This window comes from Crocodylus porosus, unplaced genomic scaffold (genome assembly GCF_001723895.1).
Source record: "Crocodylus porosus isolate Cpor-Errol unplaced genomic scaffold, CroPor_comp1, whole genome shotgun sequence".
NCBI lineage: Eukaryota > Metazoa > Chordata > Crocodylia > Crocodylidae > Crocodylus > Crocodylus porosus.
Genome location: NW_017728907.1, coordinates 716,577 through 739,628, shown reverse-complemented (window position 1 = coordinate 739,628; position 23,052 = coordinate 716,577).

The window sequence follows — 23,052 nt, the reverse complement described above, 5'->3', positions numbered from 1 at the left end:
TCCAGTAAATATGGTAATTGGTTTTTCTTAATGCCTTTAAATGTTTTGGAAATACTTCACTAGTGGCTATGGTGAGGATTTTAGTATTGGAGTATGGGGAAGAGAGAGAGAGCAACCAGATTTCTGTCAACTATAAAGCAGCATATAGGCAGGTACTGAAGGATTAAAAACTAGGATTTGGAAAGAATTAATATTTAATGTTTTACTTTTGCTATTATGTTTCTTTATATTTGGCAAGAAGCCAAATACTTTAAAAAAATATTGATTAGCTCTGGTCTGAACTGGTTTTGTATGAAGCAGGTGAATGAGAAGTCAGTAACAAGCCCTATGAAGTGTATAGAAATAACACTACCATTTGGCGGAACAGATGATCTCATAGTGTTGATTTATCAGCTCAAAACGCTGTCTGCTGTTCTTGGTAATATTAGGGTTTTTTCTCTCTCTGTCTCATTAAGCTAAATAATAATGAATTAAAAAGGAGCAAGAGTAAACAGTTTTTAAGGAATCATAGACTAGAATTTATTCATGTAATCAAGTCACCTAATATCTACAAATAACCCTTTTTTCCTGTTTACAAATAATTCAAAAATTGATCCTGGGTTCTATGAAAACAGTTAAGTACAGAGGACAATTGTAATGGGTTCTCCTTCCCCATCATTAAGCTTTCTGGGGAGCTGGATGGTTCTTTAAGGCTGTGGCCCAGCTTCTCAGAAAGCTTCAGCTCCACGCCTTAGGGCTGTATAAGAAGGGAACCAGGAGCAGACTGTGAAGTTGCAATTAGGCCAATACAGGGCTCATAGATCCTGGCTTTCAAGCCAGGAAATGGTACTGGATAGGTCTCAGCAAGGCCATAAGCTGCTGATGCAGAGCAGTTTTAAACTGATAGACTGTAAAGTCTGGTGGAGAAAGCTAGAAGAAAAGAGTTGGTGAGATGTTTAAGTTGTGGAGGACAGTGTGAGTACCAAATACAACATTTGAAACCACTGAGGACTAGTCATAGAGTGACTGTATGTTGTGTATCCCTGAGGAGTGGAAACCTAAAAAAGAATACTCCTTTGACCTTCCCCACCCCATAAAACTATACTGTATGAGCCTCCATTGACCACCTGTAGTTATTTATACTAACGTAAAGTGTATACGCTTTGGTTGGTTTATAATATGCATGATAAACCTGCCTTATACTGTTATATATAATGAGACACAGATTGGGACAGTAAAATCAGACCAATACGCTTTACTCTGGAATGATGAGTAATTTATAAATGCATTCACTTATTATCAGAGATCAGCCAGATTTTTATCTTATTGACCAAACATGACTGATGGAATTAGATTCATTTACTCTAACTGATGGTCTGGGTTTGTATTATCGTTTGGTTTTTGTTTTTTTTTTCCAGAATGGTTGCATTCATGGCTGCTCTCCTGTATCATTGCCCTTTGTGTTGAATTGTTTGTGAATAAAGTGTAGCCTTCCACCTTTTTGCCAGATTTCGCTCTGAGACGTGTGCTGCAATGTAGAGTAGGAACAAACCCTTAAGGCTTGTTCCTTTTGTCTGTGTAGGAAAATGTCAGTTCGTAACTGACTTTCATTTTCGCAAATCAAGAATGAAAGTTTGAGGTTTTGAGGCTACTTAAAAAAACAAAGATTTCTGCACAGCAGCAAATATCATCTCTTTCTGGAAAAAAAGAAGCTTTTTTGTTTTTTAATAAATAGTTGCCCTGGGATTCAATATTTGTTCTGAACTTTTTCAATTCTCTTCTCTTCTGATGCAGACAATGAGGAGCCCAAATGTTTTATGTTTACTTGTATACAGAACAAAAGTAATCAATGAGACATTAACAAAATTAGTGGGAGCCTAAAATTCTACAAGGAATATATTGTCTTTGTAAGGAAATGCTCATTGTGAGGGGTTGTGTGTGTGTGTAAGGTACTTAATGTGTTCTTTGCAAAGCCAGGATAATATGCAATATTACAATCCCAAGCCATGCAAATTCCATCATCCTTTGGCTATACATTTGATTAGAAATAAAAGTGTTTGTTACATTTACACAGGCTACCCAGAAATTAGAATATGGATTTCCATGCTTAGGCTCATTTTCTGCATCAACTGTGCTTGGAGACTGATTTCTTTTCCTCCCCTAAACATTTTTACAATTATTGTTTGTATTACAGTGGTGCCTAAAGTCTCTCAGCTGAAACTGGGCCTCCATTATGGCAGGTGCTGTAAATGCATGTATTAGGAGGCAGTCCCTGTTACAGTCTAAATAGACAAGGTGAACAGAGTAGAATATAAAAAGTAAAGGTGGCAAATAGAAACAAGGGGTTAACAGCCACATTCTATTGTTTGTACTTATGTTTAGTAGATTTGTTTTTGGTTAGTCTCATTAAAGTTACTTATACACGTGTCATTTAATGCATGGGTAACACACATTGCCCCTAAATGATTTACAGGTACGCAGGAGATTTGTGAGTGCTGAACCCACCCACTGCTTTATTCTTCCACTGTACAGGAACTTTGCAGACTTTATTTGTGATGGCTAGTATGATGGTACAAACTGAATTCCTTGTTCTAGTCAAAAGAGCTGTACCCCAGTGTGAAAAGAGAAGGCAGATCCATAACGATGAAGTCTTGAGTGGGATTTGCTAAATCGGTGCTTCACTTCCTCAGCCAGGTTACCTAGGATTACCATACATCTGGGATTTCCCAGACATGTCCTCTTTTTGGATCATCTGACCTCTGTCAAGCCTTTTATTTATATTTAAAAAAAAAAAAATGTCCAGGATTTTGCTCTGTTTTCAACATCTATGCTGGTAGAACTGCATTTTCCAGCTTGCCCTGGCAGTGTGTGTGTTTACCAGGGATCCGGTTTTTCCACTTGCTGTGGAAAAATGTGCATTCTTACTTTTTGAAGGAAGAAACTGTGGATTTCCCCTTGCAAGCTGGCAGCCTTCCAGCCTGCAAGGAGCTGCTTGGGGCAATTAGAGGCAGGGGGGACCACATGCGTGCATGCACATGCATACGACCAGCATCAGCTAAGCAGGGTGGTGGAAGCAGCCCCAGCAGCTGAATACAGGTAAGTCTATGGGGAGCAGGGTTGGAGGGGCAGGGCTTGGGGACTTTCAGGGGGAGAGTTTGTGACAGTGGATGGATGTGTTGGGGGGGCAGGTGCCTGCAGGCACTGAGGGAAGGTGGCTGAGGCAGGGGCAGAGCTGGGTGGGGGCAAAGAGGAGGGCCTGCCCCCCCAGCAGAGGAAGAAGGGGGCCTTCAGGGCTGATGGGGAGCTGCATGGCAGGTCTGGGCTGGTAGCACAGGGGATGATGCCCTCATTCACAGGGGCAGGGCAGCCAGGAGACTGTCTGGGGGAGGATATGTCCAGACTCCTGGCATGGCACAGGAGTCCCAGCCAAGGATAGGGGTAGGGGGTGCCATAGGCCTCCCCTCCTCCTCCCTCCAGTCAGGCATGCAAAGCACAGGCAGCACCTGGGGGCTGCAGGTCAGGTATGTTGGGCATGGGCAGTGCTGGGGGGCGGGGGAGGCTGTGGCTTTGTTTGATTTGCATTTAATTTTTGAGGCAAAAACACTTGTTATTAACTTTTATTGTTAAAATCTTCTTCCCCCCCTCCCCCCCCCACTAGTATCCTTTTTTTTTGGATCTGGAAATAAGGTAGCCCTAATGTTACCCCTTCCTTTCCATAGCAGAATATACAAGTCCATGGCAGACTGGGGATTGAAATGTTTGGTTCTTCACAGCACCTCTTCCACTTTGATTTTCATCCCTAGAGAACACTGTGTTGCACTGTGTGCAGGAGAAGAGAGCATATTGTAGGGAAGATGCTAGGCCTGTGTTGTAATTTTTCTTAATCACAATGTAACCTGTGCTGTATGGTTAAAAGAAAGTTCAGTTTTCTTGGGTTGGGACATTTATATTAATTCACCCTATCAAATAAACGCATGTAATTACTCACTTTGGCATAATTATGCTTCGCCATATAACAGGTACTCCTCTATGTGAAGAAGAGGCTGAATTATGTATATATGCTATACATATCTTTATTTTTAATGCATTTTCCCCATGTTAGAGCTAATATTAGGTTAAGCGACTAAGACAATGTTTATGACCTGTTTATCTATTAATAGTCTTCAAGGTAAATTGAGTCATTTTAATCAAACAATTAAACTCTGCTATTTAAGACGCATTCATACAAATGTACAGCTCCCCAATACCATTTTTCTTTATGGATACTGAATGACCTTTTAAAATAATATTTAAAAGGCAGAATGCATAAATACAAAACATCTTCACTTCAAACTTTCTAAAAATAACATTACTATTTCTGCAGTTATGTCCAGATATTAAAATTACATTTTATTTTAGTTGTTTAATTCTGTGACAAATAATGGGTCCAGTAATTTGTTCACTTTCCCTCTTTTTTTTTTCCCCCTCCCCCCCACACACACACTGTGCACATGCATACATGCATAATATAATTTTGTATACATGTCTTGCTATATAGTTGTTTAGTGATAATTGGTTGTTTTCAGCTTGTTGCATGGGATATAGGACTCAACTTCGTAAAGTCTACAAATATACCACAGTGAGTAGGCAGGAGGGGTACATACAGGTGTTTGGGGAAGTTAGGGGGAGATTAGATAACACTTAAAATGACCACACAATATAAGTTTTTCACTGAGGGGTGGCCCTTATACTTAGATCCCTGGTTAAGTGGTTTTAATTGTGAATCATACAGATGTTCAGGAAGGATAGACTGGTCTAAAAATAGCCAACCTGATGTAGCTTAACTGTACCTTAGAGGTAGTCTTTGATGCCAGCAAGACGAATTTAACTGAAATTTTGTCCAGTTGCCAACTCAGCCCTGACACTAGGGACAGCCCAGCCATTTGCTCCAGCCCCAGGGCCATGCTTTTCCTACCTCCCCTGGCACCAAGTTATTTTTAGCTCCTCCATGTTCAGTCCCTTGCCCCGTCCCACAGGCAGACAACCCCCCACACCAAAGATCACCCAGTTCTCCCTCCCTTTCATCTCAGCCTGTCAAACCCTCCATCCTGCAACCCACTCCCACTGCTGGTTTAATTGGCATTGTTGGGACAGGGAGGGGTTGGTTCACTGGGTGGGGGGTTGCTTGGTAGTGGATAGAATCAGGGAGGGGTCTAAAAATAGCCCCTGGTCTTCAGAGGTGGGGGAGAGAGCCCTCACCCCTCCTCCAAGCCCTCCCAAAGGCCCTCCTAGCCCCCCCCCCATCCCACCAAACTCACCCAGACACCCCTGCCCCCCCCCAGGAGACCCTACTTGACCCCAGTTCAAACTGAGCTACTCCCCCTAACAGATTCTGCTTGCACCCCATCCCACCCTCAGTCTGCTTCTCTCCCTAGCCCCACCCCCTGAACTCCTGCCTGCTAATGCCCTCCCATCCCAATTTACCTTAGACTGGGTGGCCATTTTTAATTTGATCTATCCTCTTCCTAACCTCCCTGGGTATCTATGTGTACTTGTAGTTAGAAGTCATTAGATTACCCATTCCTTGGTCAGGTTGTGCATATTAAATTTTAATTTTGGTTCCTAGACTGAACATAAAACAACAAAACAACCTCCCTAACCCCCTCTCCAAAACAAAACATTTCTTTGTCTACTGAAAGTTTCAATTCAATCCAAAATACTGTTTTTAAAAGTGATTTTCATCTATTCTGAAAAAAAAATGAATTTAGAAGTTTGCCAATAGTATATTGATATAATTTGGTGGGTTGTACTGCTCCCCTGCTTCTCTTTATTTCCAGAAAACAAAATGTTTCTTGGCAAAAAATTATCTGGCCTTTCCCTTTTTCCTGATAGGTGTATTATGTGGGCCATTTCCAAGTATTCTGGCTATCTTTTTACCCTTCAGGAGTCTATAATTCCAAGAACTAACATTTATTTTGATAGGACAGTAAAAGACATCTTCTGCATGTTTTGCCTGTCATTCCTCTTTTGTTCTGTAGAATTTTATTCTCATTTCCTTTGTAAGAGCAAAACCATTTGATTTTAACTATTTTTAATCCATATCCTATATCTTATGTAGATTTTATCAGAAAAAAGTACCATTTATTATTGTAAATACTGAATTGGTCACTTGTGTTTAATTTTAATTTCCTGTATATTCTTTACTATATTTTAATTTAAAACATAATGAGAGACAAAATGAGGAAAAGGCTAAAAAGTCTCAAAGTTCATGTATAAATGTTTTGTTTCTAAAAATATTGCCTTTGTTTCTAATATGTAAGATTTACGTACATGGGAATGCTGGGACTATTAATGCCAATTGTGATTGGTTTCCACCTCTTTCCACCTAGAAGTATGATGATGCCTTATTTTCTTTAATTATAGTATGATTATTGGCTACTTGCACAATTTCTATTATGAGTGGAGTTACCCTCTTGGCCTTTCCTGGCTAACAATCTTGCCTCTCAACAGTGTTTTCCAGTGTCTAAAATGCATGTAATTTATCAGCAGTATTATCTTGCAATTTGGTAAAATGAAATATAAAACAAGAATACCATCAGCTGTATGAAACAATTAGCCAGATACTTTTAGCCAGTAGAGGCATGTAAGATGCTCGGGTAAGTGCTGTATGAAATGAGGACAGGGCAAATTGAATAGATAAGTGCATTAACCCATTCATAACATAGTACACAGATAACACATTCTTATACTGTTATGGCAGTGATCTCTCTCCCTCAATCTCCTCCATCATTTTTCTAATCTGATTGTTTGTATCTTACCTATCCCAGGCATAGTATGCTTTTTTTTTTTTAACACTTAAAATCTGCATTCTTTGGTCTTTTATGTACTACGTGCCTAAATAATTGCAATAGATCTAAAATAGAGATTTTACAAACACAAATCTAGGAGAAACTTAAACCTCTTGGAATACCTAACAGGACCATTTGAAGTTTCACCTTTCAATGTACTTTTAGCTTGTTTTATGATCCCATTGCAGGCATAAGTGTAACATGCTAATTAATAATTTATAAAGTACTTGGAAGAGCTTTAAAGGATTTTTCTTCCATATAAGGATGTTTTAAATAATATGGAGAAATCTTGGTACTTATTTCTAAGATAGTTCAGAAGCTACAGTATCAAATTGTTTTTACAACTCCTCCAAGGGCTACTGAAAGTGTATACTGCACCAGAAGGGCTTTTTAATGGAAATGTGTCCCTAAAGGGAATATGTAGATAAGCAAGATGGTTTCACTTTTTCATGGTACGCAGTGATTAGAACACGGCATTTAAAAAAAAAAAAGAAAGAAAGAAAGGACAGACCTACTTGAATCAAACTGGAAGACCATTTAAAGTTATCATTATTTGATTACATGACATGTATATGACCAGGATCCTTACTTTGTCACCAGTGTATGAGCCTATGTGCAAATGAGCAGAAAATAAAAAGAGATGATCTAATATCCAAGGTGCAGTGCTTTCTTGAAATGGTATAGAGCTTCCTACTTATTCATGATTTGTAGTAGTCCTTAGAGAACATTAGTAACAACCTTTCAGAGCTACTGATTACAAAGCGAGATGCTCTGCATATTAACAGCCAGGTCTATACTCAAGAGAATCTACAACCAGACTGACAGTAGCAAAAAAGCAAGCTGAGGGGAAGGAGGGGGGGAGCAACTAGATTTGAATAAAATGATAGAGATGCACTTCAACTAAACCATGTTAAGTAGGTGACACTTCATTGGGACAATAGAACAAGAAGGGGGGTCAATTATAACATGTTTAATTTACCAGATTATTTTTAAATAGCCCTATAAATGGGAAAAGTGGGAAGTCAGTAATTGTACTACCCTGTATTACTGTAGGACTGTGTATTAATCTGCACTGTAAAACAGAGTTTGTTTGTTTTTTCTCCTGCATTTTAGTAGGACAGACAACATGGAGATGATTCTCCAGTTAGACAAGTTTTATACTACTGCACCTCAAATAAATGGAGCGATGTTATTCCACCATGATTGGAGAATTGGCCTTCTCACTGTATAAATAGGGGGAGGGTGGGAGATCTTTGTTTCTATTTAGGAATTAATTCAGAAATGTTAATACTTTTCATTTCTGAGTTTTTTTCAGAGGAATGTATTTTTAAAAGATCATAAATTTATCATTTTATTTCAAGGCAAAGGATCACATTGTAGTGTCTGTATTGATTTGGTTTGGAATGTAATCAAGACTTCTCTAATAAAAATGTATTTTATCTTTATTTTTCACAACAAAAATAATTAAGAACCCTTACTTTTTAAGCCAGTGTTTGAAAAAGCATGACATTAAATTATAGCACTGAAACTATTTGAATTAAGCATTTAGTTAGCCATACATTGGCTTTATAAATCTTGTCTGCTGCAAGAAGATCCTGAATATTAATCAGTATAAGCAGATTTATGCAAAAAAGAAATCTAAACTGCATTTTAGAGAGACATTAAACATAGTAATTGCAATTATGTGTTTAAGATACCTAAGAAACAACATAATTTGTTTTAATTAAAGCTTTGTCCTTGCTTTACAGTATTGACTTTGGCTAGTGACTCTTCTAAAGGTATGTATAGCCCAGTGTTCCCCATACAAGAATCCTGCTATTGTTAATGAGAGTACCTCACACACTACTTGCAGATTTAGAAACATGAGATCAAATGGGCTCAAATTTTAGTCCAAGTCAATGGTAGCTTTAGGTTTTCATTAATTCTAAAATGTGAGAAATCTCACTGGCTGGGTGCATCGCCCCATGAAGAAAGCAACAGAGAACAGCCTAGCTCTCCATAGAGTATTGAGCAGCTAAGCCCCTAATGTAGGAGTATGAGGTGGCAGATTTGTAACATCCCAGGGAAAGGGGACAAAGAAAACTGTAGTCCCAGTTCTCATTTTCCCATTTATTACCCATCCCTGTCTGAGATATTAGTTCTGAGATATGACGATACAATCTATTTGGGTGCATTACATTCGGGTACATGTATTTAAACAGATACTGCTTGCCTCTTTTGAGCAATGTATGAATCCTGTGGTAAGGTGCCTTCTTTCCTTTCTATTCCCCGAAGCCCACTGTAGTACTCTTACATACTCATTCATGCTCATATGGTCTATGGAAAGGGAAACAACAGTAAGAAGTTGTAGATGATGGTTGTCATTCTCTCTTCTCTGAGAAGCAGAGGGGACAATGGAGGCTCATTACTTCTATAGTCACCTACTGGATATTAGAAAATCCTCTTGCAGCTTTTTTCTACTAAAAAAAAAAGAATAAAAAAGAAAGACGGAACAGATATAGCCAGAAATAAGAAATAAAAAAGAGAGGTGTGTTATAACATCTAATGCTATGTATCCTAGCCATGAAAATGAATTTTGCAGTTATAACAGTTAATGGTAATAGAAGTACTTTCTTGTTTATTTCTATGGATTATTAAGCATTCATTGTTCTAACAGAAAGCATGGGTGTTGTTCTGCCTCGTACCACCTTGCTGTCTTTCAGTGCTAACTTTAAATAATTATCAGCAACAAAATAGCAGACGGGGCAGTCACTTAAACTTTTGAATGATCAGTTCCAGGGTGTATTCATTATTTTGAAAAGCATTTAACATAGCTTAATAAGACAAGGGTTTGACCGTAAATGTCATTTTCATTTGTTTCTGTTCTTTAAGAATTGCTGTAGCCGGCTGCTTAATGGTCTGCATCATGCAGGTGTATTATTAGCTCTCATTGACACATTTTACTCGATTATCGTTAATGCCATGGAATGGCTTTCCCATCATTCTCTTTTGGAATCCCAGATAAAGAACAGGATCAGTGACAGTCTTATCAGCCACTTACATTAGACTGTTCTTTGTCACTCATGAATCAATGTATTTTCATTCCAGGCTGGTGTTTGTTGCACATATGTCACAGCAGTGGTATTACCTCATTTACCAAATTGGCTGCTTTGTTAATGAATACATTTTAAAAGTAGTTGCCTTTTATCACAATGATTTTTAGCTACAGGTCTCTTGCAAGGAAAATGTGGAGGGGAAGGGCAGGGGGAGAGGGAATGTGTGTCTTTATTTGCAAGATGATACTGTAATTTTCAAAAACAGAGTATTTTACAGTTTTCTGTTAATAAAGCATGTTGTTGATGCATCTACTCGTTTTAAAAAGAATGAACATTTTCTTATGAAGAACTGTATGGAAATCTATAGCTTCTAGTACAAAGCATTTCAGGAACTAACATATCTATCTTACCAGATTTGAGCTAACAAAGTATGATGATTCCTGTTTTGGAGTTAGGGAAAATCAAGTGGAGGAAAACTGTAGGCCTGAACTCGGACAACTTTCTGGCTTTCCAGCAGTGCAAATCGGCTGGGAAGCCAGTCCCTCTAGACACCTGGGCTGAGGGCAGAAGTTGCACATAAACCAGTTTAAGTGATCAGAAACTGGTTTAAACCTGTAACAACAGAAGTTCAGGGCACATAAACCAGTTTCAGCCATTTTGAAGTTGGGTTAAGATAAACAGTGTTGAATGTAGTATCAGACAACTGATTTGGGTCATACCTGTTTACGAAACTTCTGTCCCAGACCTCTTCCTGTTTTAAGTTAAATTGCAGTCCCCCACCATCCCAGCAATGCTTTGAAGTTGGGCTGGGCTGTCTGCTCCAGCAGAGAAGGATTTGGGGGGCGGGAAAGGGAGGGAAGGGAAGTGGGGGAGAGAAGCAAGGACTGGCAAACCCTGGTTGGGATCTGAGGCCAGGGAGGGGGCTGTTAAATGCCACTTCCCCTGAGTAAAGAGCTTCCCTGCCAGACTTACTGCTGGCTGTTATCGCGCCCCATACACCGGTGCACCCTTGACCTGCGAGCCTGGGTCGGCACGACTGGCTTGGTGCGAGGAGGGGGATTTATGACCGGGCAGGTGGGTGATAATGGTGAGCAGGAATCAGGATGATTTAAACACAGCGTGATGTTTTCACAAAAGATTTATTTTACTTACGCTTCTGATGGCTAGAGTGTAGGCAGTGGAGTTGATTTATTCATTCAGTTAACAGCATGCAGATATCATGTTGCCCAGCATTTACAGGGTGGGTAAAACAGTTGCTTCCGAGCGATTCATATAAGCCGTTGCAGTCTGCAGATTACCGAGAGCTCTGAGAGAGAGAGACCCCAGAAAGATAATGTAGGCGGAGAGAAATATTCGTGCACAATCTGTTCTTCTTGAGTGTATACGCAGTTCTCTGTTCTCTGCTTTGGGTGGAAGTTCCGTCAAAGTTTTATCTGACACAGGTGATGAATTACTATACGCCAATTATAAATAATGAGTTGGCACTTGTGCTTTCTTTGTTTACTCAGGTTTCATAAAAAAGGGGGGTTATTTCTACTTGGGTGGTACTGGTTCTGTTTGGTCACAGGATGGCGCGCATAGTATATTTAATTAATTTTACAACTTCACTAAAGTTAGCTAATTTTGTTACTGTAGATACTCTATCTTTTGTGCTGGGCCGTCAAGGTCAGATTCTTTCTCTCATATGGAACTCAAGTAACTTGAAATGAGGCACAGACAGGGGTGTGCAACACTGTTAATACAGAGGCATAAATTACAACCACAGAGTTTGTTGTGTTAGCTTCTGACCCTTTGTCATCTGACCTTTTGCCATTGGCATCTGAAATCAAAGACTTTAATCTTTGACAGCTGTGATTTGTGGACTGCAAACCCAAGAGGCACCTGGAAGCAGAAACAGGAAGTGATGAGTAATCCTACAGTGGCCTCCTTCTGTGATTCTAGACTGCAAATCGCAGGGACCTCACGGGCAGCAGGAAGAGGAAGCAAACAAAGCCCATTCTGGCTGTGTGCCAGAAAGCCATGTTCTAGCACCCCTGGCTCCTCCCCTGAGGCACTGCAGGTATATGGCTGTAAAAAGTAAATGTCTGTTCTCTTGTTAGTCACTTTAATCTCTACAGTTTTGACTAACCTGCAAAGACTGAATCAATTCAGCCTTGGCCTTTTTGACTGTCTGTGCATAGCCCTGAGGTTTATTCTGGTGTGGGGGGGGGAAAACCAAGAAAGCATGCAAGCAGCCTGTACCAACCTGTGATGCCTAGCCAAATAGTGCCAGGATATTTCACTTAACTTCACTGTAACTGGGTGATTTTTAACAGCCTCAGTCCGTGATGGTTTCAGCTCGCTGCACTGGATGTAGTTTTACAGACATTTTCTGGATAGGAGGAAAAATAAAATTAATGATCATACAAATAAGTAATGTATAATTTGCCTGTTTCTATAATGGTAGTAGCAAAGGCAACATGGTTTCAGAGCAGGAAGGAGAAAAGTACTAAGGTAAAGTGAAAAGAGTGATATTGAAATAAGCCATAATATGCAGATGGAAGTAAAAATAAAACTGGTATCCTTGATACAGCAATGGTGAGAAAAGAAATTAGTATGGCAAGCTTAGCTTGTACAACATAAATTATATGACAAGTTGGTGATATGTCACAAGGCAAGGTGTTAAGGATGACTTTAAAAAGAGCAAAATGTTTTGGAACAGGCTAGTCTCTTGAAGTACAAATGAACTGTGCTGAGGAAGTTATTTATACAGGGAAGGGAAAGAAAAGCCCTAAAGGCACTGTTCTTGCATGCTGTGGACTTGGGTCTTGTTCAAACTAGGATTAGTGTGCAAAAATAGAACTTACTTTGGGTGGAATTTCAACAGGGATAGCAGTATTGGGAATCTAAGTATAGGCAGGGTGCAAATTAAGGGGGAACTGGGGGGGGGACACTTAGTTCCCCCCCCCCCCAAGAGATGAGAACTTCCCCTGTAAGATTTGAAAGTCATAACCTGGGGGAGTCTCTGACCAAATTGCCTCTTCACTTGGGTGGACTTGTTAATCAGTGAACCAGTTCATGTTTTTTGCAGACCCCCCATGAATCCAAGTGTAATTCAAATCTTGAGTATAGGCGAGACACTAGATTTTACTTTCTTAAACAGTACATTGTTTAGACTGCTTTCACAGTAGCTAGCCTGCCATCCATAAATGATGGAAGGGGAGGCTAACAGGGCTCATTCCATACCAAATGCCAGGGCAGCCTGGCCACAAGCTGCTGAAGCAGGAGGCAGGGGCATACTGGGATCACAGCTAGTCCAGCACAGCATGCCTGTAAGTTTCTTTTAACTTCCTGGGCTTGGGGAGGCAGATCAAGACCCCCGTAGTCCAGGAGGGAGCAGAATAGGGTCAGGGATGAATCATTCGCCCCTGCCCCACTGCCTGCTGCACTGTTAGGATTGTGCCATGACCTGGCCCAGCCAGGGCCCCATTCACAGGGAATGGGGCCCTGGCTGGGCCAGGTCATAAGGCAGTGGGGGCCCAGCAGCTCATCCCAAAACATGGTTGGGCAGCTCCCATGGCTGTGCGCACCACAGGGGAGCCAGGGAAGGTGGTACATTTCCCCTCCCCCCCCCAGCTACCTCATGCCACACTCCTGGATGAGCTGCTAAGCTCTAATTGTCCTATGACCAGCAGTGAATGGGGCCCTCTCTGGGTCATTGCACAATCAGAGCCATGGCATGGGCTAGCCAAGGTGGGAAGGGAGGGGTGGCTGTGGCCCCTGATCTTTTGAACGGGAAGGGAAGAGTCCATCCACCCCACCCCAGCAAGACTCTTCCAAAGCCATGGTGTCAGGGAGGTGATCTTTGCATGGGGTAAGGGCAGGCTACAGCTGTGCTCTGCCCACTCTGCACCTCCTCTCCTCACTGCAGCCTTTGAAAGTGGCGCCATACACCTCACTGCCTGGCCCACTCAGCAATGGACACATGGTGCTGTGCCACTTTCAAAGGCTGCAGAGAGGCAGGGAGCAGGAAGAGTGTAGCTGTAACTTGCCTTTGCCATATTCAGAGATTGGCTCCCCAGTGCCATGGCTCTGGAGGAGCCACTGCAATCTTCCTCTGGCGGGGTGGGTGCAGGGTCCTCTGAGATTCTGTCCCCTCTGCCTGGTGATGCAGCCAAAGCTGACCAAACTCAAGGTCCAGATTCCACCCCACCATCCCACCCCTAGGTGGTGCAGGACTGGGGCTGGGCTCCAGCCAATGATGAGAGGCAGCCAGAGAGAGTGCAGGGCTGGGAGGTGGTGTACACTGGCACCAAGCAATGATTCCTGGTGCAAGGGAAGGGGCAGTTGCATGGATACACCAGCCCCCGGCCCCAATTCCTGTCTGGTCCCAGCCCCTGCCCTTGCCCTGCACCCCACAGACTTTGTAGGGGGTGGAGGGGAAATGCACACATGCTCAGCTCCCCCCACTTTTTTTCTTCCTCTGCCTATGCTGCCATCATCAATACTGCCAACAATCACATTGTTTTAGGAGGGAAAAGCTAAATGAGTATAGGCTGTCTGAAAAGTCTGTTTGCATTGGTGCCATAAGTAGAAACTGTTTTCCAAAATAGGATTAAAAAAAATAAAAAGGATGCAAAGCCATATATTGAATGTTGGGCAGGGAAGAAGAAACTCGTCTTATGAACATAGTACATTTATCATTGTCTACCATAAAATAGCTTACGCTTTTTGTCTGAAGCTTCTAGTACTGTCTCTTGGCACTGTGTTACTGGGATAGATGGACTGAATGATCTGATCTGGGATGGTAATTTCATAGATTTCATAAACATTAGGGCTGGAAGGGACCTCGGGAGATCATCGAGTCCAGCCCCCTGCCCAAAGGGCAGGAAGTCAGCTGGGGTCATAGGATCCCAGCAAGATAAGCATCCAATTTATCCTTGAATGTGTTCAATGTAGGTGCTTGAACCACCTATGATGGCAGGCGGTTCCAGACCTTGGGGGCTCGGACAGTAAAGAAATTCTTGCTTACAACCAGCCTGAAACAGTCTTGTAGTTTATAACCATTTGACCTCATCATTCCTTGGCCTTTCTGGTGAACAAATGTTCCCCCAGATCCTGATGGTCACCCCTGATAAACTTATAGGTGGCCATCAGATCACTCCTGAGCCTCTGCTTTTCCAGGCTAAAGAGCACCATGGCTCTCGGCCTGTCGTTGTAAGGTCTGTTTTCCTGACCTCTGATCGTGTGTGGCTCTTCTCTGGACTCTCTCAAGCTTCTTCACATCCTTTTGGAATAGTGGAGCCCAAAACTGGACACAGTACTCCAGCTGCAGCTTCACCAAGGCCAAATACAAGGGGAGAATGACATTCCGGTATTTGCTTGAGAAGCATCTATGGATGCAAGCCAGCATTTTGGTTGCTTTACTAGCCGCAGCATCACATTGCAGGCTCATGTTCATCTTGTGGTAAATGATGACCCCCAAGTCTCTTTTCTTGCATAGTGCTAGCCAGATCAGCACTGCTGAGCCTATAAGGATACTACAGGTTTTTCTTCCCCAGGTGGAGAACCTTACATTTTTCGGTGTTAAACACCATCAGGTTGTCATCCGCCCACTTGCTGAGCCTGTCCAGGACAGCTTGGACCGCCCTTCTGTCTTCTGGCATAGATGCTTTGTCCCAAAGTTTGGTGTCATCGATGAACTTGGCCAGTCTGCTTTTGACTCCAATGTCCACATCATTAATGAAGATGTTGAACAATATGGGTCCAAGAACAAAGCCTTGGGGGAGCCCACTGATCACAGGGCCCCATGATGATTGACTTCCATCAATTACTAGCCTCTGGGTCCGACCATGGAACCAATTTCCCAGCCACCAAACCATGGTGGACCCAAGGCCACAGTTGGCTAGTTTTGCCAAGAGGTGATCATCTCTGCCCCTCACATGGGGGCTTTTTTCAAATCAAGATATGACATCATACTCTTCTCCTGGCCACCTGGCCATAGAAGGAAATGAGATTGGTCAAGCAAGATCTACCCACAACAAACCTGTGTTTGGCTATCCCTTAGGATGTTGGCGTTGGCCATTCCATTAAGGATGGCCTCTTTAATAATCTTTTCTAAGATCTTCCCTGGGATAGAAGTCAGGCTGATGGGCCTATAGTTAGCCGGATCTACTTTCCTCCCTTTCTTGAAATTGGCACCACATTGGTCGTCTTCCAGTCTTTGGGCACTACACCAGAGCGCCAGGAGTTTTCAAAGATCCATGCCAGAGGCTGGGCTATGATGCTTGCCAGCTCCTTGAGTACCCTCTAGTGTAGATTGTCAGGGCTGGCTGACTTGAAGGTATCCAGCTTCTCAAGGTGTTCCTTCATGAGGTCAGTATTAATGGAGAGCAAGGGATCTCCCCTACCCAGACCTCCCTGTCCTGTAGTGGGCATAGGCGTCCCATGGGACTGATGAAAGACCGACGCAAAGTACCCACTTAAGAGGCTGGCTTTTTCCTGGGCATCAGTTGTCAGTTGCCCCATCTGGTTCAGCAGGGTTCCAATGTTGCCCTTGACTTTCCTCTAGCTTCCTACATATCTGAAAAAAGGACTTTTTATTGTCTTTGATGCTCGAAGCTAGTTGGAGTTCAGTTGCAGCCTTGGCTTTCCTGGTTTGCTCCCTGCAGGACCAGACCAGTGCAGAATAATCTTCCCATCCTCCATCCTTTATAGGCCTTTCTTTTTAGCTTTAGGAGAGCCAGCGGGACTGCTGTGCCCTCTTGCTGCCTTTCCTACAAGATGGAACAGACTTAACTTGTGCATATGAGTATTGCTCCCTTGAGAAGCAACCACTCTTCTTGAACTACCCCATCCCTGGGGTTGTGGTCCCTTAGGGCCTCACTGATAAGGCTCCTGAGTTTGACAAAGTTGGCTTTCCTGAAGTCAAGGACTTTCATGTTGCTGGCTGACTTGCCAACTTTACAGAGGATGGTGAAGTTGATCAGCTTATGGTTGCTGTCACCCAGCTTCCCATTGATCACTAGGTCACTGATTTAGGTCATCCCCAGTAGCCACTACCAGGTCAAGCAGTGCTTTGCCTCTCATTGGCCCATAGACTTCTTGAGTCAGGTAGAGGTCATCCATGCATGAGAGGAAGACTTATGACTGCTCAGATTTTGCTGAGTGATCCTCCCACAAGATGTCTGGGTAATTGAATTCACTCATGACAACCATGGTCCTGGAGCATGTGGCCTCAGCCAGTTCCAGGGCAAACTCCTGGTCCAACTCTTGACTTCGGGTGGGAGGTCTGTAGTAGATTTGTGTCCCCTGTGCTGTGTTCCCCATAGATTTTAACCCAGAGGGTCACCAACATCAGCTTGCAGGGATGCATAGCTTTCCTTAATATAGAGAGCTACACCTCCACCCCTTTTATGTATGTGATCCCTCCTGTATAGGGTATAGCTATCTATTCTTTTCTTCCTTTTGTGTTTATGCATAATAAATGGTGTACATTTAGTAAATTGTAACAGAGCCAGAGTCTCCTGTCACTTTAAAGGGAGAGTACATCAGGCTTGCTGTGTAAGGCAGGCATTTTATGGAAAAGCCAGCTGCTAGAAAGCAAGCACACCAGAGAACAGGGATAGGAGCTACTTGCAGTGCAGAACTCTAGGCAGTCAGGGAGTAAAGACTACAAGCAGTTAGGTTTTAGCTGTAGCAGAAGAAGGCAGGCTGGCCATTAAGCAAAAGAGAAATCCCTGTGTGTGGCTGTGTAATGGGGGGGCCCATTCAGGGCCGATCTCTGCGTGGTCCGCCCACCTGTTCGTGGGCTAACCACCCACCTTCTCATCTGCCACGCCTTGATCTTAATTAATAAGGTTGTTAATTAAAGTGGGAGGATGTCCAGTAGATGTTGTCCAGAGGGGGGTTGCTGGCAGGGCCTCTGGCTAGATAGGTGGTGTGGCATGGCGGTAGTTTCATAGTTTCTAGGGTCGGAAGGGACCTGAACAGATCATCTAGTCCGATCCCCTGCCATGGCAGGAAAGATTACTGGGGTCAAACGACCCCAGCAAGGTGTTCATCTAACCTCCTCTTAAAAAACCCCCCAAGGTAGGAGCCTGTACCACATCCCTTGGAAGTTGGTTCCAGACCCTAGCTGCCCTGACTGAAATAGACACCTCCTGATGTCTAACCTAAACATACCCTCTGCCAGCTTGTGACCATTATTCCTGGTCACTCCTGGCAGTGTTCGGGGGAACAGTAACTCCCCCAGTGCCTGCTGATTCTTCCCCCCACCCCCCCACGAGTTTATAACAGGCCACAAGATCCCCCCTCAGCCTTCTCTTTTGGAGGCTGAACAGGCTCAGGTCCCGTAGCCTCTCCTCATAGGGCCTGCCCTGCTGCCCCCGGATCATGCAAGTGGCCCTCCTCTGGACCCTCTCCATGCTGTCCACATCCCTCGGCACCCAGAACTGGATGTAGTACTCCAACTGCGGCCTGACCAGTGCTGCAGAGAGGGGGAGGATCATCTCTTTTGACCTGCTCGAGATGCATCTGTGGATGCATGACAAGATGCGGTTGGCCTTCCTAACTGCCTCCCCACACTGCCGGCCCATGTTCATCTTGGAGTCAATGATGACCCCCAGATCCTTTTCCGCCTCCGTGCTGACAAGAGGGGAGTTCCCTAACCTGTAGGTATGGTGCCGGTTGTTCCTCCCCAGGTGCATCACCTTGCACTTGGCAGTGTTGAAACCCATCCTATTCTCATCTGCCCACCCCTATAACCTGTCTAGGTCTGATTGTATCCTGTTGCTTCCTTCTAGTGTGCCCATGTCCCCCCACATCTTAGTGTCATCAGCAAATTGGAGAGGGCATCCCACTGGGTCTGTCTTCACTGCCCCTTTTTATAGGGGAAGACCTTGTGTGACCCTAGCGACAGGAGGCATGCCCAGGCAAGGGTCTGCCCCTGGCATACTGAGCATGTGTGCTCCATGCAGGGATGTGCAGTTTCGGGTGTCTGTAATGGTGGAAGTTGCTGGTTCTGCAGGGTCTTCTGTTTTTACAAATGCTGGTATGTCTCTGTTCCTGGGTGAGGCCCATGGTTCTTGGATGAATCCATGTGAGGTGATGGCCCAGTCATTACAGGCCATTCAGTAGAGGCCTGCTACCATTGTATTTCAATCATGCCCAATCATTCTCACTCATTGTGGAACCAATTTACATGGGAGTGGTACAATGAATCATATTGTTGCAACATGGGATGCCCAGGCAGAGGACAGAAGACATATAAAATGGAAGCTTGACATGGCTTAGGCCTGTATTTGTTAGTGAACCAAAGCCATACAATATCCATATGAAACAATAAAAATCAATACAAAAAATGAAAATAATACAATATCAGGAGGCGCTACTTCACAGTCAGGGCGGCTAGGGTCTGGAACCAGCTTCCAAGACAAGTGGTGCAGGCTCCTACCCTGGCGGTGTTTTAAAAGGAGGTTAGATGAACATCTTGCTGGGGTCATTTGACCCCAGTATACTTTTCTGCCATGGCAGGGGGTCGGACTGGATGATCTGCTCAGGTCCCTTCTGACCCTAGAAACTATGAAACAAGACACAACAGTAAAAATTAATACAAATCTAATGATTATACAATATAAAACAGTGGATATCCAAACCAAAAACTTGCACCAAGCGCACACATGCACACACAATACCCAACTTAGGAACTCACTTGTGTGTATGTATAGGTGGGTGATGTGTGTAAATTAGTGCACTCGCACACGCACAAATATATAGACAGCATTTTGTGTGTGTGATATATGAATTAGTAATCCACATGTGTATTGGATGTGCAGGTGTTGGTAACTTGTAACTGATTCTGTCTAAATATGGTGTGTATAGTGTGCATAAACCTAGACTAATTATTTTGAACATGTGTGTATCTGAGGGGGGGGTTGTATAATGGTATTGTGTGCATGATATATGAATTAGTGATCTGTCTAATTTTTGGAGTGTATAGTGTATCTGCCTGAGCTGGTAGTGTGAGTATGTATGCCTGCTAGGGGTGTGTGCACCTAGTGAATGTATGCTTAATTGATTTTTATGTGTGCATGTGCAATTGTACACCACACCCTCCTGTCTAACAGTGGAATATTGAGATCCTGAGCATTGGCCTGACCCCTCAGGACAACACTCTGGCCAGATGGTGTTGTTGTCTGGCCTCCAGCAGCCAAACTGCCTGTTTATATGGACAGCCCTGAACCTAAAATAGCTTCCCTCATTAGGCACCTGATGGCTGCCAGCTCCAGGGCCTTGAAGTGGCAGGCACACACAGTGCCCTGCCACAGGCTGGGATGCCACATGACTGGAAGAAGTAGTGATTTGGAGAATAAGGAAAGCAGGAAGTCTAGCCCAGCATGTGGTAGGGAAAGGAGTTTGTGGGCTATAGAGAAGCAGCTGAAAACAGGCCCATGGAAGCCTAATGCAATCTGGAATGCTGAAAGTAGACAGCTAAGGGGGAAGTATGACTTGTGGTGGAGCAATGGCTAAGAGTTGGGGTGGGAATTTTAGTTTACTTAGATTTGTGTTTAACTGTAGGATGTGTTTGTAGCTGTGGGGGTGGTTTGGAGGCCATGTGTGCCTGAGTGGCACCTGGCATAGAACAGAATGAGAAGAAAAGCCCTGCTAGGGTGAGGGTCCCCAGTGGGCTGTCACAGAGACAGATAGTAGCCTTGTGTAGGGTTGCTATGAAGAGAGAAATGGGGCCAGGGGCCCAGAGCATACTTATCACCCCTTAGGCATGGTTAGGGTTTGCAGGACTACAATTGGCACTGGTCAAACAGAGAAGCCCTGGGGCTGTCTTTAAAGGCCAAGTCTGACCACCAGGCACTGGGATGGACCCCAAACCTTCTACTAATGGTTAAAAAAAATAACACCATCTTCAAGGAAGCATGGAAAACTGTTTACTTTCTTGTGCCAAAAGTTGGGGTGGGGGGGCATGGACTGGAAGAGACAGACAATGATGGCCTTCACATAGAAACACTAAGTCAACTGAAGCTTGCTTTCCACCTCTCTTGTCCACTTCAGTGGACCTGGCTATAATTGCAGCATCCCTTGTGTTCCCCCAAGTATAAGCAACCCACAATAGACCCTTAATCATTAGATTCTTGGGAAGGGAAGGAGCCATTATTGTCTCTGTGTCTATTTCTATTTCTCCTCAGCCTCCAGCAGAAATGTGTGCCTGTGTAAGAGTGTAGGCTGTTCTCTGCTACATAATAAAAGTTTGTAGAGCTTTTCATAGACCTGCTGGATTCCATGCAACCCTTTAATCATGTCTGTTTTAAGCGCACAATAGGCCCCTGAGTGTTTAGCTTTCAACATTTTTTCCTCTTCTGATGCTAATAACCTCAGAGCATCTATTCCATAGTTTCTACTTTTCCTGTATTATAAGCATTTAGAATTAACATAAGGTTTTAAGCAATACAAATGATTGCATACAATTGAGATAATATTGAAATCATCTAGAAGGAACTTTGCAAAAAATAGTGACAGAAGTCCATACAACTTAAAATCCAATGACGGTCTGAGTAAAATGATGTCCAAGATAGTAGGCCTTAACATGATCAGCTTCCTGTCTTAAATGGGAACATTGTTTGAGTACAGGTTACAGTTTCAGTAGTGCCACAGGGGTGGCCAAGGCAGCAGGCCTAGGCACCAGCTTGGGGAAAGGAGGGATGGCAAAAATAGTGCCACTGCTGGCCACTGAGAGCCACTGGTGCAGTCTAGGAAACCTCTGAATGTTTTGGTATTGTTATGTTCTTGCTTTGTTTTTGTGTTCCAGAATATGAGTATATTCCTTTTATATTTGGTTAAAGTCACTTGTCCAATTCCCTTGACTATTTTAAATGCCTCTGCAACCATTCATTAAATGTTGGGTATTAAAATACATTGTTACCAGTTAACTACAAGTATATAACATGAGAAATAACAGTACAGCACACAACAATAGTAAGATTTAAATACCTCCAGCTTTTGGTGGTACGTTTAGAACTTTTTTAAAACTTATTTTGAGCTTTTAAAGGTAACCTTTTTAAATAACTACTATTGGCATCTTTTTAGTTCCTTTAATTTAGCAATGGTTGAAAGCTTATCAAATATTTTAAATTAATAGAAAATTTAAAAAGTCCTAAAATAAAAATATTTCAAAATGCTAAGAAAGACACCATTTATCCCATTTATTTCATAAAGCAGAAAAAATTATTTCAGATGTTTGAACAACTTGCCTCTTATTTTTATCACACTCTCTTCAGTGAAGTCTCTTTAAAAGCACCTAAGAAACTGATTGGTCCATTTTAATTTCTCATTCTCCAGGTCTCCAGTTAATACAGGGATACCAAATAATAAGTTCAAAAAACACAGTAGCATGGCATTTCCATAATAATAGGGCACTCAGAAAAATGTGATAAATGTTTATGATAAAAATGTTTTATAGGTATGATTCTCTATAAATGACTTAAATTCACTGCTAGCAACTAGTGTGAGCTAGTTCTAGAATACTTAGTTCAAAGTTGGACTCTGATTCTGTAGTTTTTCAAATACATAAGTGTTTTGGATTGATTTTTTATACAGTTGTGATCCTTGGTTTGATTTGTTTATGGTTTTCATGTTCCCTTTTTTGATGATTTTTTTCCCCCCCAAAAAGGATCACTGACCCTTAAGTATATTGTGAACAATGTACTCTTTCTTTGGTAAGGAAAAACTGAAACACTATAGAAAATAAATCGGTGTTGATTAGGGAATAAGTAGCTAGTCTGGAATACTATAGAAAAGGACTTGGGGGTAACAATAGACCATAAACTGCATATTAGGGCTGTGCAAAGCTTCAGTCCCTGATTTGATTCAGCTCAATTCAGTGGCTGAATCACTGAATCCAAATCAAATTGGAGAACCCTTTAATCTCTCTAAATCAAATTGGAACCCTCCAAATCGATTCGGAGAGATTTGAAAAGATTCAGCAACTTGGACAGAGACACAGCTTTAAATGCTTTTTTCTACGTACCTCTAGGTAGCAGGTGGTGCATGAACACTGCAATGTTGGGGGTCATGGAGTGTCCTACAGGAGTGCAGGGGGCTTCCCAGCATACCCAGCAGCAGATCTGGAAGTGGAACAGAAGCACTTTGAGTCCACCAGGGAGCATGCAGTGGGGCCCCGCTGTGCCCCCTCTTGGCTCAATGACTGGTGCTTCCTGGGT